Source organism: Nicotiana tabacum, chromosome 11, assembly GCF_000715075.1.
Source record: "Nicotiana tabacum cultivar K326 chromosome 11, ASM71507v2, whole genome shotgun sequence".
NCBI classification, from domain to species: domain Eukaryota; kingdom Viridiplantae; phylum Streptophyta; class Magnoliopsida; order Solanales; family Solanaceae; genus Nicotiana; species Nicotiana tabacum.
Window position 1 is genome coordinate 96,166,733 of NC_134090.1, and position 18,090 is coordinate 96,184,822.

Genomic DNA, 18,090 nt, shown 5'->3' on the forward strand with positions numbered 1-18,090 from the left:
TTTGGAATTAAGGTCGAGCAAAATTCACCTTCAAATCATTGTGATGATCGGGCTTGAGGATGTTTAATCAATTGAAGTTTGTTAGAAATTTCGACATTGAGGGACGGAAAGTGTCTTGTGACCATGACACACCAAGAGGACAGACATGTTCGTCAATGCTGTGATCGCGAAAGATACTATGTTTGGCATTCTCGAGGCTGGGAGGCCCTCTTTCTGCTATCCAAACACTTTATATCCTTCGCTACCCCTTTTGAGCCTATATTATTTTCTTTGACTACCCTCTTTTGGAATCAAGTTTAGCGTCACGAGTCAAAAAAAATGGAAAAAGAAAAAAAAGCTCATGTCCCAAGAGTACAAACTGGGGCAATTTTCAAGTTAAAAAAAAAAGAAAGGAGAATTGTCAAAGGTCCATGACCTAAAAAAAATATAAAAGCTGGAGCAACTTGTTTTGAAAAAAAAAGAAGAAGAAAAAAAGAAAATATAGAAAAAAGAAAAGAAAAAAAAAAGAAAAAAAAACAGAAAGAAAAATGAGAAAATTAGTTGGGTGAGATGTTTGAACTACGTTAGACCTGATTCCTTTAAAATAAGGATACGTAGGCAGCCTCATGGTTCAGTCCAACCAAATAAGAATTTAGAAGGAAAAGAAAACAAAAATTGAAAAATCCAAAAATCCCCATCATCTGAAACTGGGGCAAAGATTTTATTTCATTTTTGAAAGAGTCGATTCCAAGAGTTGTAAGTCTACAACCCCTCATTTTGAGTTTATTTTGAGCCTTCATGCCGACTTTTCTTTCCAACCCTATCCAAAAACCTTCCAAATAAAGACCTCCCAATATGCCTTCAAGAATGCCAAGAGACGCATGCAATGAGCAATAGTTGTCACAAGACGTAGAACATCATCGAGTTGCTCACAAAAAGAGGGAAAGAAAAAGAAAAGAAAAAGGAAAATGAGAGAGTCTTACTAATGAAAACCTTCACGGGCACTGTAAGGCGATGGTAAGCAGAGATGAATAAATGAGAGAGGCTTGTTGGTGAAAATCCCTCGGGGCACCACTAGTCGAAAGTGAGTCGCAAAGCTGATACAAAGAATTGGCATGACCAAGCCCAACTTCAAAGCTCATAAGAATGGCAAAAGGGAAAATTGGATTAGTTTGATAGATCAGGCCGTTGAGTCTGACCATTAAGGCTAGTTATTGAAAAAAAAAGAAAAAAAAAAGAAAATAAAGAAAAAAAATTCTTCCTTCTGTCCTTCCGACAGGGACATTTCTTGTTAATACTTGTTTTTTTGCACCATTGTGTCCTCCACTCTGGGTCAGTCCTTGTCAAAACAAGCAAGAAAAGATTTCAAAACTGCTACCAGCTTTTTAGTTGCACAAAGTGAATTTGGCCAGCATGCTCAGTTGTTACTGTCAACATGCCTTGAGGATTCATGCAAAGGCGCCCCCAAAAGACTCTTGTTAGCCTGCTTGACGCAAACAAAGATAACTTGTGATTCTCTTTGACAGACAAATTGCTCAAAGTAGGAAGTCATTCAAGATATCAGAAAAGGTCATCTAAGAAAATATTTCCAGTTGGGATAATGCTGATTGAGTCAGAAATACAAATGGTACCAGGTGTGAAACAGTTAGAGTTAGTGCAGAACAAAAGTTTCTTGAGACCGACTCAAGATGATTGAGCAAAAGCCAAGCTGCTCAAGACTCAAGGCCACAAACCGACCACCATTTTCAAAACTGACAAATTTTTCTTTGTATGAAACAGGAACAAAGCAGTGCAAGGAATGTGGTTCAAAAAAAAGAAGAAAAAAAGAAGGGAAAAGAAAAGAGAAAAAGAAAGAAAAATAGAAAAAAAGAGAAGAAAAAAAAAATGAAGATGAAAAGAAGAGAAGAACCGACAAAGGGAAGTTTCTCAAACTTTTGCCTTTTTTTTATCTTGCTCATGTGCATAAAATTTTGTCATTTGGTCGTCACATTTTGCCTCCTAGGATAAAAAGTCCTAGTCTGATGGATTTTCCTCCCAATAGAATCTTAGTCTGATGAAATTTTCTCCTAAGATAAAAACCTAGTCTGATGAATCTTTCTCCTATGATCAAAATCTTAGTCTGATGAATCTTTCTCCTAAGATAACAAAAGAGGACCTAGTCTGATGAACTTTCTCCTAGGATCAAAATCTTAGTCTGATGAATTTTTCTCCTAAGACAGAAAACCTAGTTTGATGAATTTTCTCCTAGGAAAAACGTCTTAGTCGGATGAATCTTTCTCCTAAGATACCAAAAACAAAAGGAAAAAAAAGAGAAAAAAGGACCTAGTCTAATGAATTTTCTCCTAGGATTAACGTCTTAGTCTGATGAATCTTTCTCCTAAGATAGAAAACCTAGTCTGACGAATTTTCTCCTAGGATATTTTGAAGAAAAAAAAGGAAGTCTGGATTTGAAAAAAAGGGGGTTAATTTTTAGTTTTCTTTAAGTTATCAATGTTTAGTTCTTGAAATCAGGGGCCCGCCTGGAGAATAGGGTGAGTTTTTACTTTAGTCAAGCTTAGTTTATAGTTTTCCTAGTCTATTATTTAGTTTACTCTCATCATTGCATCAATAGTACAAGTGGTTTACAATTTTGCTAACAACTCACAAATCTTACCTAGTGCAAACTGGGGCAGAAAAAATTTCTTTTGTTTTATCTATTTTGTTGTAGAATCAGGCGCCCACCTGGAGAACAAGGGAAAACAGTTCAAGTTTCAAGGAAAAACAGTTTCATGGAAAACAATTTGAGTTTCAAGGGAAAGCAGTTCAAGTCTTAAAGGAAAACAGTTCAAGTTAGAAGTAGCAGAAGCTCGTGGCAAGAAGGCAAGTCAACAGACGAGATGATCAATGGAAGTAATCTCAGTCCGGAATTGAAAAAAAAGAAGCAAAAACAAAATAAATAAATAATAAGAAAAGAAAAAGGGAGTGAAGCCAAAATGCAGAAGCTAAAACAAGAGGCGGATTGCTCAAGACATAAATGAGGTCACAAGCACTGCATGTCCGGTTTTGATCCAAAAAGCTAAAGAAGAACAAACTAGCACCTGCAACTAGCAAGCGTCAAGGTTCAAATCTAAAGTCTGCATGAAGAACCACTCAAGACTCAAGATCAAGCTTTGGAAGACTTATAGATAGGAATCTTGTAACTCGTAGTTGATAAGCTTAGCTAGTCTTTTTCATGTTTTGATTTTTGATGTAATATCAGGACCGCGGACCGGAACCTCGGCGGAACGGCACCTCGACCAGCTCTTCACCTCGGCATACTCCATCATCTCACTCACCTCTGAACTACACATGGCCTGATTCCTTTATAGCCAAGGATATGTAGGCAGCTTAGATACCAGAGCTCAGTCACATTCTCCTTTTCTCTTAGTTTTGGTCTCCTTAAATAGGGGTCAGGTCGAAAAACCTGTCTAGTCGTTCTTTGTCCGAAAACTCTTCGCGTTTCAAGTCAAGAGGGGCAGCTGTAGACATGTGAGTTTTGACCCTCCCCGAAATTTCACCCATTTTAGCATGTAAATATTTAATTTAGCACAATATAGCTATTTCAACTCATTTTTATTCTTTTACTTTATTTTATTACAAGAAAATGAAAATTATAAAAGCTATTTATTTTATGTACCTTTCATAAAGTAAAAAAAAAAATATTAATACAAAAAAATAGTACTTTATTTTGATCTTTATATAATCTTGAAAAATACCAAAAAAAAAATAGTTTATTTTAACAGTCACTCTTATTTTTATAGTTATTTTAACAGTCACTCTTATTTTAATAGTTATTTTACTTAAATAGGATTAATTAATAAATGAGATCATATTTTAGTCTCTCTCGCGGGGAAAGAATAAAACTTGGGCTCGAGCAACCAATTTTTAGGCCTAATTTTGGACCTAATCCATAATTCTCAAGCCCATAATTTCTAGACCCATACCCCTAACCTAATTCCTACCCCTATATAATAGCACCTAATTCCTAAATGAGAGACACGCCTAAAGACCCATCATCCGCCGTTTCTTTAGCAAGACCTAACATCATCAGCGAAAATACAAAAGAAAAAAAAGCCTAAACCTATACTCTAAGAAGATGCCTAAGGGCTGAAACGGTTGAAAGTCGCAGAACAAAAAGAAGACCCCACCGCCCTGGTCATCATCTTCTTTGGCCCTCTCCATTCTTCTGCCATAGAACAAACACAACACAATTCTCTTTTTGTTATTAAAGCTCCATCATCACCATCTTTCTTCATCCTCTAAGCTTAAAATCATAAATGAGTTACAAATAAAAATGGATTGAATTGGGTCTCCAGATTTGAATCTCATTCGAAGTTGTTGTTATTGGTGGTATCATTCGAGCGTTGTGGTCTGTTTGTCCCGATCCAGATTCGAAATACAATTGAGTGCTATTGTTAGATTTTATTTCTTGGTTCAACTCGGATTGACATCCTTGCTGTATAAGTTTTTTCTTCTTCTTGCTTAATCCAAATTAAGAGGAAATTTTGCCCAAGAAAGGTCTAATTCTCTTCTCTTACTCCTTGCATCTTTTTTTGCTTATATAAATTATATTTGCCTACTTTATTGCTAATTAGATGACTTTATGAAATCATCTTGTGGCTGATATTATCATTTGTGTGGTGTATATGTTTTAGCGAAAAAGTTGCTGAATTTGGAATCACTGCCTCTTTTAACGTTTTCCTTGTAATTCCTTTTTTTTGTTTTTCTGTTTTGTTGTCTGATTCTATTTCTCTCCCAATTAATGAGCTACTTCTCTATGATGGGCTATTATATTATATTGTTTATGTGATTTCTTCATTGCTTTAGATTAATGTTTTAGATTCTTTTCGTGTGATTCAAAGCCATTGATTGATAGATTATATAGGTATGATTTTCTTTTATATATTGTAGTAAGATTCAATCTTCTTAGAAAAATGAGTAATGAAGATTTTGCATCCGGCAAATGGGTTGTTAGACGATTTGTTTAAGAAAAATAATTCATGAACATTCGTAGCTATGCTTTAGGCACGATTAATAAACCATCGTGATTATGGGTGCGGTTCTCGTGGCATAGTCGTGATACCTAATTCCCAAATTCGGGTGTGCATTTCATGTATTCCGATTATAACAACTTCGAATAATAAAACCTTTTGAAATAATTTGAGGTGTGGCATGCCAAATAAAATTTCAAAACTCATGGCCCTCCCATAATTAATTTTAGCTCTTTAAAAAATCGAGGTGTGCTATTAGTTGAATTTTCCATGGCCCTCGCAAACTTGAAAGTGCGTAGTTGCTTTAGGCGCGCTATTTAAATTAATTTCCTTAAACTAAGGTGTGCATTTCATGTGAACCAAATCCAAATCTCAACAACGTTAAATAAAATGTGTCGTGGACCGCGGGTGCATTTCATGTGGCGTGGTTCAAAGACGTGTTTTAGATAACGTTGAATCTTCCTAAAATCAATTAAAAGTGGTTAATAATTTAAAATTATACCATAGGCTAACACATATTTTAAAATTAGATAATAGACCAATTATGATAGTTTAAGCAACCGTGCTAGAACCACGGAATCCGGGGATGCCTAACACCTTCCCTCGGGTTAACAGAATTCCTTACTCAGAATTTCTGGTTCGCAGACTTCAAAAGGAAAGTCGAAATCTTCCTTGATATGAGATTTAAAAATAAACCGGTGACTTGGGACACCATCCCAAGTGGTGACTCTGAACAAAAAATGAATAATTAATTCCATTTCGAATAATGTCACTTAAAGTGGAAAAACTCCCTTGTGCTACCTTCGGGTGTATAAAAATGAGGTGTGACATACATCATTGCCCCGAGTTGATGACGATAGCAACAACAACAACAACAACATCACAGTGACACAACTTCGTCCGACCAAAAAGAGATCAAGAGAGGAGTCAAGGCGCATATGTCATAAAATCTTGAAGCCACGGGCCTTAAACATGGCAAGATGGCTGAGATTCAAGACAGTAGGAAAGGAAGAAGATATAGGTATCGAAGGGAGTTTGAATAAAAAAACCAGCCACAAGAAGCCCCATTTATAGGGAGGGCAAAGTAACCGATGATGTCATTAACGCCCTCGAAAAGCGTAACAGCAGGTGCAATTAGTGCATTCATAGAAGCTAAACCGATAACAACTGCACAACTCCGAAGAACGAAAAGTCGTAACATTTCGGGTGATCCTAAAGAAGCGAAAAGGCGAGGTTCCTCGTTACTTGTAAAAGGAGGGCTGCACCGTCGGCATGATGCCGTTACAGGAGACCGGGAAATATTATGTCAATATTATTTCTTATCACTTCCCTTTAAGAAACGTAGAGACTATCTGTGTGCGGTGAAATCTGGGTGGCCGATTTCCCCTTGACATAATACTCCGAAGGGTGATCCCAGAGGCACGAGATCTCGAGTCAGTCGCTTCCCTCAAGTTCTGTTGATGGTTTGCCAAGGATAATATCGGCGGGGGCCCCGACGAACGCAGAAATCTCCTGAGGAATGCGCCCGGGGTCAATCAAGTCTATTCGAGCGGCTCGACGTCAGCTCACATACGACATAAAGCTAACCAGATGTCACATCCCATTCTCTTTCATCACACAACATATTTTGTACTAAGTTTGAGCTTCCCCTTTCTATAAAAGGGGGGTCACTAACGCCTTGAAGGAATGGCTCCATTTATCCTACTCAAGTGCTATAATATCTTCTCTCTCTTTTCCTTTCTAATTTGCTTGTCCCCATTGGCTCGAAGCCATTTATCTTCGATTACTTACTTATTTGTTCTTTGTTTATCACTTGGTACTGGTCCGAAACCGTCTTCATATCCATCGCCTTTTTACTTGTTCTTCGGTACATACCTTAATATTGGCCGAAAAGAGCCTTATGTAATTGTATCTATGACTATTATCCCATCCCCGATTGCCACTGACAGCTCGAGCTCGACTCGAATCACGACCCCGAGGTCCCCATCGACCAGTTTAGCATCCGGGCAACAGGCCTCTTCGGTTTGATTACTGCCCCATTTTAACGTGCATTTCATCTTCGAACTCCATATTGTTAGCATCAACTGCCCTAACAACTAGCTCGGGAATAGATCACGTATTTTTAGAATCCCATTTACAAATTTAATTGTTGTTACCATTTTTACGGTAAACAAACATGCCCATGAGTCTTAAATTATGATCGTTGTGTTTCTTAATTAGTACTACAAATGCCTAAATTGTTGATTATCCATGTTGATAAAGACTTATGATTACCTTCTTGGTATTTATTTATTGTCAAGCATTAGCTCCAGTTGAGGTTCATTTGTGAAGTTAATTGTTGGTACAAGGTTATAGCTGATTCCCTTGCCGGGACATATTTAATTCTTATTGTTGATTCCCTTGTCGGGATGTATTTATTCTTGTTGTTGATTCCCTTGCTGGGATGTATTTATTCTTATTGTTGATTCCCTTGCCGGGATGTTGTTGTTGCTATTGTTTGGGTGAGGAAATAGAGATAAAACACAAAGGGTGATGCCGTGCACATTCATACTTATGCATATGGTGAGGAAAGAGTGATAAAGTATGAAGGGTGATGCTGTGTACATTTACATTGATGTTAATGCATATGGTGAGGAAGAGAGATGAAGCACGAGGGTGATGCCGTGCACATTTCTAATATTTATATGGTGAGGAAGAGAGATAAAGCACGAAGAGTGATGTCGTGCACATTTTTATTATTGATTGCATTGGCGAGGATTGAGAGTAAAAGCACGAAGGGTGATGCCATGCACTTATTGCCAGTTTGTTATGATTTCTTGTTGTTATCAGTTCAAGTACCTTAATTGTCTCATTCCGTTATTACTATGATTCTTTATGTTGGTATTCCCCCATAGAATGTTACCCCTCTCCATTACTTTGAATTGCTTCTATTATTGTTATTCTACTAGATACTGTTTAACTGCAGGTTATTTTGTTTGTTGTGTCCTAGCCTCGTTACTACTTCGCCGAGGTTAGGCTTGACACTTACTCAGTACATGAGGTCGGTTGTACTGATACTACACTCTACACTCTTTTGTGCAGATCCCGGTACTAGAGCATACAGACCTTAGCTAGGGGTTGCTGCCTTCAGTCCATCGGACACTCGAGATAGTCCTGCAGACGTCCGTAGGCCTTGGCATCCCCTTCCTATCTTTTTTCTTTCTGTTCTTTTTTATTTCAGAGACAGACATGTATTTACTTTGTTCAAACCCTATCTGTAGTATCCTTAGATAGTCCGTGAGATGAGATTGTAATACCAGTTCTGGGTGGTTTATTATTATGGATTCATATTGGTCTTAATTGTTAAATTTCGTTCTTCTGCATTATTATTCCACTGTTTATAATATGTTAACTTGCAATTGTTAAGAGATTAAAAAAATAAAAATAAATAGGGTAAATTAATCAGAATCGTTGGCTTGCCTAGCTTTCACTAGTAGGCGCCGTCACGATTCCGACAACGAAAAATCCGGGTCGTGACAGAAGGACAACATATTTACCATAATTAATTACATTTTAAGAAAAGAAAAATATAATTCTTCCATATTTGGCTAGTTGGAAGAAAAGATTTTGGTCTTCTATAAATTGAGGATCCTTTATTATCATTTAATAACATCCACAATGTAGCCCCTAAGAAATTCAAGAGTCTTGTTTAGGGAGAGAATTGTGTGACAAGTGTTAGGTTGTCACTTGTGTGTGCCTCTTTGTGGTTGTTCTCTCGATATTTTTGTTACACCCCATACTTTCATGTAAGGATGCGTCTTAAGTGAATCAATATGAGCCGGAAAGTTTAAGGACCTTTACAAAGATAATGATTAAAATAAGTGTTATGGAAGTATCGAGAGGGTTGGAGGCTAAACGAATCAAAGATGTTATAACCCGTACTTTTGAGGTAAAACTAGGAGTGCTTAATATTTTAAGGAGGTCGTGTTTTAAGACAATTGAATTATAAAATATTCGTAGGTTAAGTTTTGAAGTCAAAAAAATTATAAAACAAAAGTCGGTCTAATATCACTGAAATTTTCTCCCAATATATTTGGAGTTACTAGGTCATCTACCCATCAAATAGAAGGAATACGAGTCTAGGTTTCAACTCATTAAACTGTTTGTCAATACAATGTCAGAGTGGAGAGATATAAGCATTTTTGTGATACTGCGCAAGAAGCCCCTTAGGGCCCCACTTGAGGCGGTGAAAACTTTCAGGTTATGTAAAGAGCAATTCCACTTTGTTTTAACTTATATTTCTCACCCAAATTAGACCCAAAGCAGTTCTAAACACTCTCTAAAGGTTACCCTACCACCCAGCCAAGATCTACAAGTTTATGACATGATTTGAACCCCGGAAGATTCGTAGAGATTTTGTTACTCCTTTCCTCTTTTTGCTTGTGATTTGGAGAATTATTCAAGGTGAAGTAAGCTTGGATTCGGGTTGTCCTTAATATTTTGAGGTAAGAACCTCCCTCTTCAACTAGTATTAAGTGTATTTAAGTCTTGGCTAAGCTATTAAAGCTAGAATATGTGAATCGGCGACCGGGAATCGTATATTGAGTTGTTATGTGATGTTAGATTGTTTTAAAGTGTTCTTGTGATTTTAATATTGCTAGAGTTATGAGAATATATTATATATGATATGTTGATGTTTCTGATATGAAGTTCGAAGGAAGAAAGAGTGTGGGTAAGAGTTGTGTTAGTTGTCATAAGTTGAGCTTGCCGCCCGACAAGTTATGTATGGGTTTCTATTAAGGTGTTGTTATATTGTATTGTTGGACTGTTATGGGTGTTATAAGAAAGTTTTGTGACTTAAAATCAGTAAGATAAACGAACATGTTGTGGTTAATGTTGTTAACAACTTCTGGAAGGAAAATGGATTTACTATTGTTTGTTTAATCGTAAACCAAGCTTGCCACTTGTTATACTATTGCTTGAGTTTCTAGTTGTTGATTGTATATCTTGACTATATTATTCTTGTTATTATTTTTGTTGTTGTTTGAGTTAATGTTGATGCCATTTCGAATTGGGAGGAAGTTAATGTTACAGAGGAGGTGCTGCCTAATTTTCTAGAAATGAGCTACTAGATTAGAAATACGTTTTAAGTTGTTTCGTAGCTTAAGCATAGTCTTAATGTAGGTTGATGTACACTTAAGTATTTTAAAATTTTTCGGGGTGTTACAGCTATTGACTAAGCGACAAAGTTATGTAAAATCTATTTCTTATGTCATTGGTATGAATCCATAATAAGAGAGAGAGTTAGACGAATTGAATAAGAGAAGCGCATATCTTAGAGTTCATGTCTCTGTAGGTGTTATATCTTCCCGTATGTTCTCATCGTATCTTATTGAGAGGGGTTCTTATCCGTTTCATGTTTTTCCATGATATTATAAAGAGATAGAGAGTTATACATGTGCCTTCACCCATTCTACTACATACATGATATACATCATCATATACATATATTTTCTGTTGATCGTCTATTTGGTCAGTGAGAGATATTATTGGCTGGCCACTTGGTCAGTGAGATATTCTATTGTCTGGCCATACAGTCAGTGAGAGTTTTTTATTGCCTGGAAACTTGGTCAGTGAGAGATATTATTGCCTGACCACTTGGTAAACGAGATATGCTATTGCTTGGCCTTACGGTCAGTGAGAGTTTTCTGTTGCTTGGTCACTTAGTCAGCGAGAGATATTACTGCCTGGCCACTTGGTCAGTGAGAGATACTATTGCCTGGCCTTATGGTCAATGAGAGTATATATTTACTTGGCCTTACGGTTAGTAAGACTTTACTGTTTCCTGGTCACTTGGTCAGTGAGAGATACACCGAGCCCTATATGTAACCGGCTAGCTATAATATCACTATATTACATTATGTTGAGTTTGAGGAGGTGAGTATATCTCTGTCTTTGGCTTCCAGATTACTATGTACTTCAAGTCAGTTTCAACTTTCAGTTATTCTATTGCCTCACATCCTTGGTACATTATTTCATACTGACATCCTTTTTTTCGGGGGCACTACTTTTCATACCTGCAGGTTCTAGTAGATAGATGGATAGACCTTCCCAATAGATAGAGCTAGACATCAGCTTGATTGGTAAGCTTCGTTCATCTGTAGTTACCAGGTCTAGATTTATGAGTGCATTTTGTATATATAGGTTTGATGCGTAGGTTGAGGCCCTCTTCCGACTATGGTATAATTCTGTTATCTTTAGAGGCTTATAGATGAATACTGTATACTTTGTATATTAGTGTAGCGACCTTGCCGACCCTTGTATATGCTCAGTTTGGTATTGTTATTGTAGACATTTATGGCGGCCTCATCGGCCTACAAAGTTAGATATATGAGCTTTGAGTATGTTTATCTTTCATGAGATAGACATTATTTTCAGATGATTTTGAATATGGACTCATCGGCCTTAGTTGGTATTGTCTATTTGTAGGTAGTCCTTGTCGACCTAAGTTGAAGGTTAACCCAGAGTTACAATTACAAAGTGGCATGCTCGGGGTCAAGTATGGCACCAGGTGTCGGCCAGGCCTCCCATAGTTTGGGGCGTGACAAACTTGATATCAGAGCAGGTCTGTCTCAGGGAGTTTACAAGCTGTGTCTAGTAGAGTCTTGTTTGTGGGTGTGTTATACAATACATTTATAAGCTGAAGGCTACACCGCATTTAGTCCTGTCACTCTTTTTTCTTACTCTAGATCGTGCAATAAAACTCAATTATAAGAATTCAAACTCTAAATTCTATTTTATTCGTAATACAATGATGCCTACATCTAGAAAGAAGAAGGTTGATAAGAGATTGAATGTGCCTGTAGAAGAGGTGAGTCAAAGGAATTCGATTTTTCATCATGCTTATGATGAGTAAATGTGACGTCTTTAGCAGATCATGTGTGTACTAAGATGTGAACAAGAAGCCCTAAGGCATTAATATCTATCTACCCATATGGTAAAAAGCTATGAGAGCATCAGAAGGTAGATATGAGTTTTAACAGGTAAACGAAGCAAGGTGAAGAAGGGTACGAGGTACCCAGTTAGTGAAGATTATTAGTATTTACAATTTAGGTAGAGAAATATAAGTATTGTGAGTTTACTTTCTTTACTAATAGAGGTATTTACAATTGGCCACACCCATCTCACTTTTGCCTTATGAGAGCTAAGAGATATAGTTTAAGAGAAGAATGGGGTATCAAGATCCAACTTGGGTTAGAGTAACCCAAAATGGTGGATGGAGCATTAGTTGATATTTCTGAAGGATATTGCAAACATGATAATAGTTCTCCTTGTGAGACACCCAGGTGGTGCACTCTAGAATAGTACAGTTAGATATGAATACTAGAATGTTCAGAAAATTCAGAATATAGGCATTCGAATCCTAGAAGGAATAAATATTTACCTTAGTATGGCTCCCATCCCTAGTAAAGCAAGAATGTTAGGCGAGCCGAAGAGCCAGTGAGATGGAGCAAAGGGAGCTAAAAGCAAAAGAATGTTTTGTTAATATTTTCAGAATAAGTTAATAGACAGAAACATTAGTAGGAGAATACGAAAAGAGCATCATTATGACTAAGATTTGATAAATGGGTGATAACGGCAAATCAAAATATGATAGGATGACATGAGTCTATAGTCAAGTGAAGGAAAAGATATGAGGAGGCATGCCTTGAGACTATAAAAGGGTACAAGCCATAAAGTCATAGCCTTATTTCGAGAAATAAGTTGGTGACTCAAACGTGATTACTAGAAGTCTAAGTTAGACCCCTGGAGTAACAAAAATTAGTATGGGCTAGTAAACAACAATAACCGAACATGAATTAGGGACCGGGGGATCCGACAATAGGTGACATCGTGAAAATTTTAGAGACTGTGTTCTGACAATAATAGAATAGATAACAGAAGAATAGCCTTTAAAGGTCATTCAGGAATATGCTTTCCTAAAGCAAGCGTTGTGAGCAAAGTTAAGCTTAAGAGACTAAGTGTGCCAGTTACACTAGGTGTCACCCTCGCGCATAAGGAATTCAGTTATCCCTGGTATAGAAGGGTTACCACACGGTGAGTAAGGGTCATTGAAAATGTGAAATAATATCGAAGATGAAGAGGTAAAACATCTACAGGTAACACTTTAGAGCATTAAATGATAGTACTGTCCTAAGAGGGGAAGATGATGAGATATAGTAGTAAGACAAAGTTAAGTCGTTCAGGTAAATATAGAATGTTAAAGGAAGAATGCGGTAAAAAGGAGAAAGGAATGAGATTGCATTTATTCAGATCCTATAGATATATCATTACTTCAGAATATTATGCAAGAACGTTACCTGAAAGAGGCAGTTAGGGTTCCCCACAAAGATATTAATTGATACATAAGAGCGTATAGACACTTGATACATAAGGAGCCAGTGCAAGAGGTAAGTTAAGATAAAAGACATAATCCAAGAGAGATTATGCAGAATATAGATATGAGAATGGATCGACGAATAATTAGTAGTTGATTCAGGAAGAGCCTAGTTATGGCTAGACAAGAGCTCTTAGATAAATAAGCAAATAATGCAAGATAAATGTAGTGAACCCCAATATAGAAAATTCAGTCTCGGAGATACGAGATCATAATCCTTGAGAAATATTCAGATAGGAGTTGGGGTAGCTAAAGAGATCATATAAGTGTTACAGAAATAAAAAAGAGTGTCACTAGGATACAATCAAAATTTGAGTTAAGAAGTAACCCTACTAGCACAAGGGCACGGAGGTAAGTAACTAAGGAAAATTATATGCGAGCAATAACATTGAAAATTTCATCGAGTATACGATGTAATAAGCTCACAGCTTTACAAGAGTCAAAGGGTCTCCCCTAAGTACTACAACAAAACACTAGCTGAGGAAATAAGGAAGAAGGCTTTGACCTAAGCATACTGACCTGAATTCAATTATAGAAGAAATGATTTTGTAATAGTGATCTTATTAGAATATTGTTCACTCCACAAGAAAGTGGCACCTATCATGGATGATGAATGGGAAGTAAAATCAAAAGTGATATTCGAGATAATATGAGTTATAGGAAATTCCAGTATGTGTGGGCACTAAGATAAGAAAGATATTCATGCAACAAGTGGAAGAACAATTAAAAAAAAGTAATTGCTTACGTTTAAAGACAACTGAGAAGGCACAAAAGGAATTTTTCGATCTATGATCCAAAATTAATTACTTTATGAACACATTTATAATAGCTATTACCGTGAGCCACATATTGGAAGAAAGCTTAAGCCTACTTAAAGGCTGAGGAAGAGGAAGCTCAAGAGTTACATCATGAGTCCGATTATTAGACCTAGAAAATTATAGAAATCATGACTTAGAACATCGTAGAATCACTCTTAATAGTAGCAGTACAAGAGAAATAGTACAACAGACCTATTCTATAATAACTCTACAATTAAGCCAGTCAGAAGAGTACCAACCTTAGAGATAACAAAAGATGGAGTGGAGATGACAGGCTAAATATGTTCCCCTATTGTTGCGGGACTCAAAGACATTACTAGGGCGAGGGAGCATCATTTTTATCATTCGAGTAAAGAACACAGACGATAGAAAATTCATAATCTAGAATACTACAAAAAAGAAGAAAACATGATCTGAGACGAGCGACATCATGTGGTCGGTACTTCAAAGATGATTACAGACTATAAAGTATAACATGGATTAACGACTCTCCAGATCAACAATTTAGTTCAAAGTGTCTGTTAGGATAAGCTATGCTAAAATAGAAATGTGCGAGCTTTTATAAAAGTACAATAATTTAAAATATCAACAATGTGAGTGAACTAAGATGACAAGTCAAGTATAATGTTTTACGAGATCGAGAAAAGTCAGAAGGCTAGAATACGAGGTTATGAAGTTGAAACCTATCCTAAATCACCCACTCCTCAAGCAGAGAAGAAATATATGTATATCTCTATACAAGGTGAGATAGAAAGGTTGAATAGAAATATTACAAGTTTTAAGCTAATAAATAAGCTTAAGAAAAGTAAAGCAAGAATTATGAGAGCCAAGGTGAGGAATATATTTGGTTCTATGAGCATCAGTGAATGAGTCCCTCAGAGGAAAAATATCACAAGTGACAATTATACGATGGCCAAGGTCATATAATAAAATTCTTACAGTAAGAACGTGTGGAAAGCCATAGATGACTGGGTAATCTTAAATATGTCACCTATGAAACGCGTCATGAGATTCGATAAGAAGGGAAATCTTAGCCCGAGATATATGGGGCCTTACAGAGTCATTCGACAGATAGGTAGAGCAGCTTATGAGCTTGAATTGCCTCCGGAGAAGTCCATTATCCTACGAGGATATTCCAGTGGCTATTTTAGATCGACAAATCCGTTAGTTGAGAACTTAAAAGGTAGCCTCTGTGAAGGTATTGTGGAGATATAAGAACATCGAAGAAATGATGTGGGAGGGTGTGTAAGCACGTGATTTTTGACCCTCCCCGAGGATTTTCACATTTTTTTTAGCATAAATATGTAATTGGGTCTAATATAGCCATTTTAACTATTTTTACTTTATTTCGTTGCAAAAAGAAAAATCACAAAAATACATATATAAATTTTAGTTTATGTATTTCTCATAAACTTGAAAAAATACAAAAATTGTACTTTATTTTGTAATTTATATAAATTCGAAAATTACAAAAAAATATATAGTTCTATTAATGTTTGTAGTCATTATAATTTTGAAAAATACAAAAAAATATTACTTCATATTTTATCTTTATATATAAAAAAAAAAAAATTACAAAAAAAATAGTTTATTAATATTTTGTAGCTATTTTAAATCTTGAAAAATATTTAAAAAAGATATAGTTTTGTTTAAATACTAGTCTTATTTTTGGTAGTTATTTTGCTTACATAGGACTAGTTAAGCAACGTTTTCCTATTTCTCGGGTCCGGGCAAAAGAATAATATTCGGGTTCAAACTACCCGGTTTTAGGCCTACTTTCGGACCTATCCCATAATAAACCGAGTCCAGGACACATGGGGAACCCCACCACGCGTGGGGGACACAAATCTCGAACCCCACCACGCGTGGGCTCATTTTTTTGGGCAAACCCATTACAAAACACGGATGAAACATTTTGAAAGGGAGGAGGACTTTTGGAATTTTTTGGAACGGGCACTGTTGCTCATCTTCTCCAAAAGGAGAAGACCAAAAACCCTAGGAGCCCAAAAACCACCGGAACCAGTCGCACCCTACTCCCCCAAACGACGCCCAACTCCCTCTCCATCACAAACCAGACCACCAAACAGGCCCGTCGACCCTACCGTCGACCACCTGCCCCGACGCCATAACCACCAACCTTCGACGAAAAACCAGTCACACCCCCTCGACCTTACTGTCACTGTCACCACCCAAACACCATGTCCGAAAACCATCCTCAACCCTAACCCAAAACCACCGTGAAACCCACCACTACTATCGCGTCTCCAGCCATGGACGACCACCTCTCCTCCTTCTAGCTCCAACAAACCAGTCCGTCAGCTTCCTCCACCGCGTCCAGCCTCCGTCAAGCAGCGACTGCTGCTACTTTTCCATCGCGTCGTCGCTGCTCCCTCGCCGGAACTCGAGCAGCTGTTGCTGCGTTGTCAAGCTCTCCATCACGTCCGGCGACCATAACCCAAAACCAACCACTCTCTCACGTCCGAGCTCCAGCCATTAACCACTGCCCAAACGACCCTCCATAACCTGTTTCCTCCTCATATCCGAACGACCCCTTCTGCTTATCTTCACGTACATGCTGCGTCGAGAAAATCCAGCAGCAGCCGATATCTCGTGCGTTGATAGTTTTGGCCGAGCTCTCTGCTTCCATCGAGGTCGTCGTTGTTCAGTAAGGTTCGGCTTGAGTTCCGTCGGAGTCGTGTTTGTCGTTCTGAGGTGGTCGAGGTTCGTTTTCTAATCTTTTTTGAGTTGCTATCGGTCACTATAGCGTCCGAGCTTGAATAAATGTTATGTTTAAGATCTTGTTTAAATCTGTCGAGTTTTAGTTTTTGTGCTTACGTTATTGCTATCTCAAAATTGGCATGCTAGACGAAAGTTGTACAAAAGTCTTCATGTTCGTGACTAGCTCGCCGAATTGGTGGTCGGATTGATTTAATAAGTTCTATCATAATTTTATTAGTCATTGTTCTGTTGTTTACCATATGGGTTAGTTCTAAATGTAAGTTCATGTTTAATTATAATTCGTCAAGCTCGAGATACTCTTCATTAGCCGTGTATCCTACTAGTTTCCATTGTTTGATTAATAAATTAGGATTTTCTTTTTAGAGACGAACTTAATAGAAAAATGTAGTCACTATAGGTTTATCCTTTAAAATAAAAATGAGACGAGCCTCGCCAAATAAATCACAAACCGCTGGGGCCCTCAATAAAATACATAACCATTGACTAGACTTTGGATTTGGCCGTTTAATAAACCTTCACGGCCTCTTCCTAAAATAACAATACGTTAGACTCTTTAGGACGCGCCTTAATAAATCTTACCTTCTTAAACTCGGGTGCACATTTATGTGACCCAAATCCAATTCTCAATGGAGTCGAAATGTGTTTCTAATTGCGGGTACATTGATTGTGACGTGGTTCGAGATGCGTGTCCATGACGTTGCAAATTCATTTTAAAAAAAAATAAGAATGAGATGAGCCTCGCCAAATAAAAGGGACAAATTGCGGGGCCCTCACAAAATATATGTATTAAATACTTAGATTCCGGGATGGGCCGTTTAACAAATTTCACGGCCCTACCCCAAAATAATAATGCGTTAGTTGCTTTAGGCGCGTCTTAATAATTTATTTTTCCTAATTCGGGTGCACATTGATGTGACCCAAATCCAAATCTCAACGGAGTCAAAGTGTGTCGACGACCACGGGTACATTGATTGTAACGTGGTTCGAGATACATTTTTATCACGTTGCAATTCTTGATAAAAATAACAGTAAATGATAAAAGCGGTTAAAAGATAAAATTTGCACATAAGTTCACATTGTATCTAAAATCAGATAAATAAGCCAAATATAACAGTTGAGCGACCGTGCT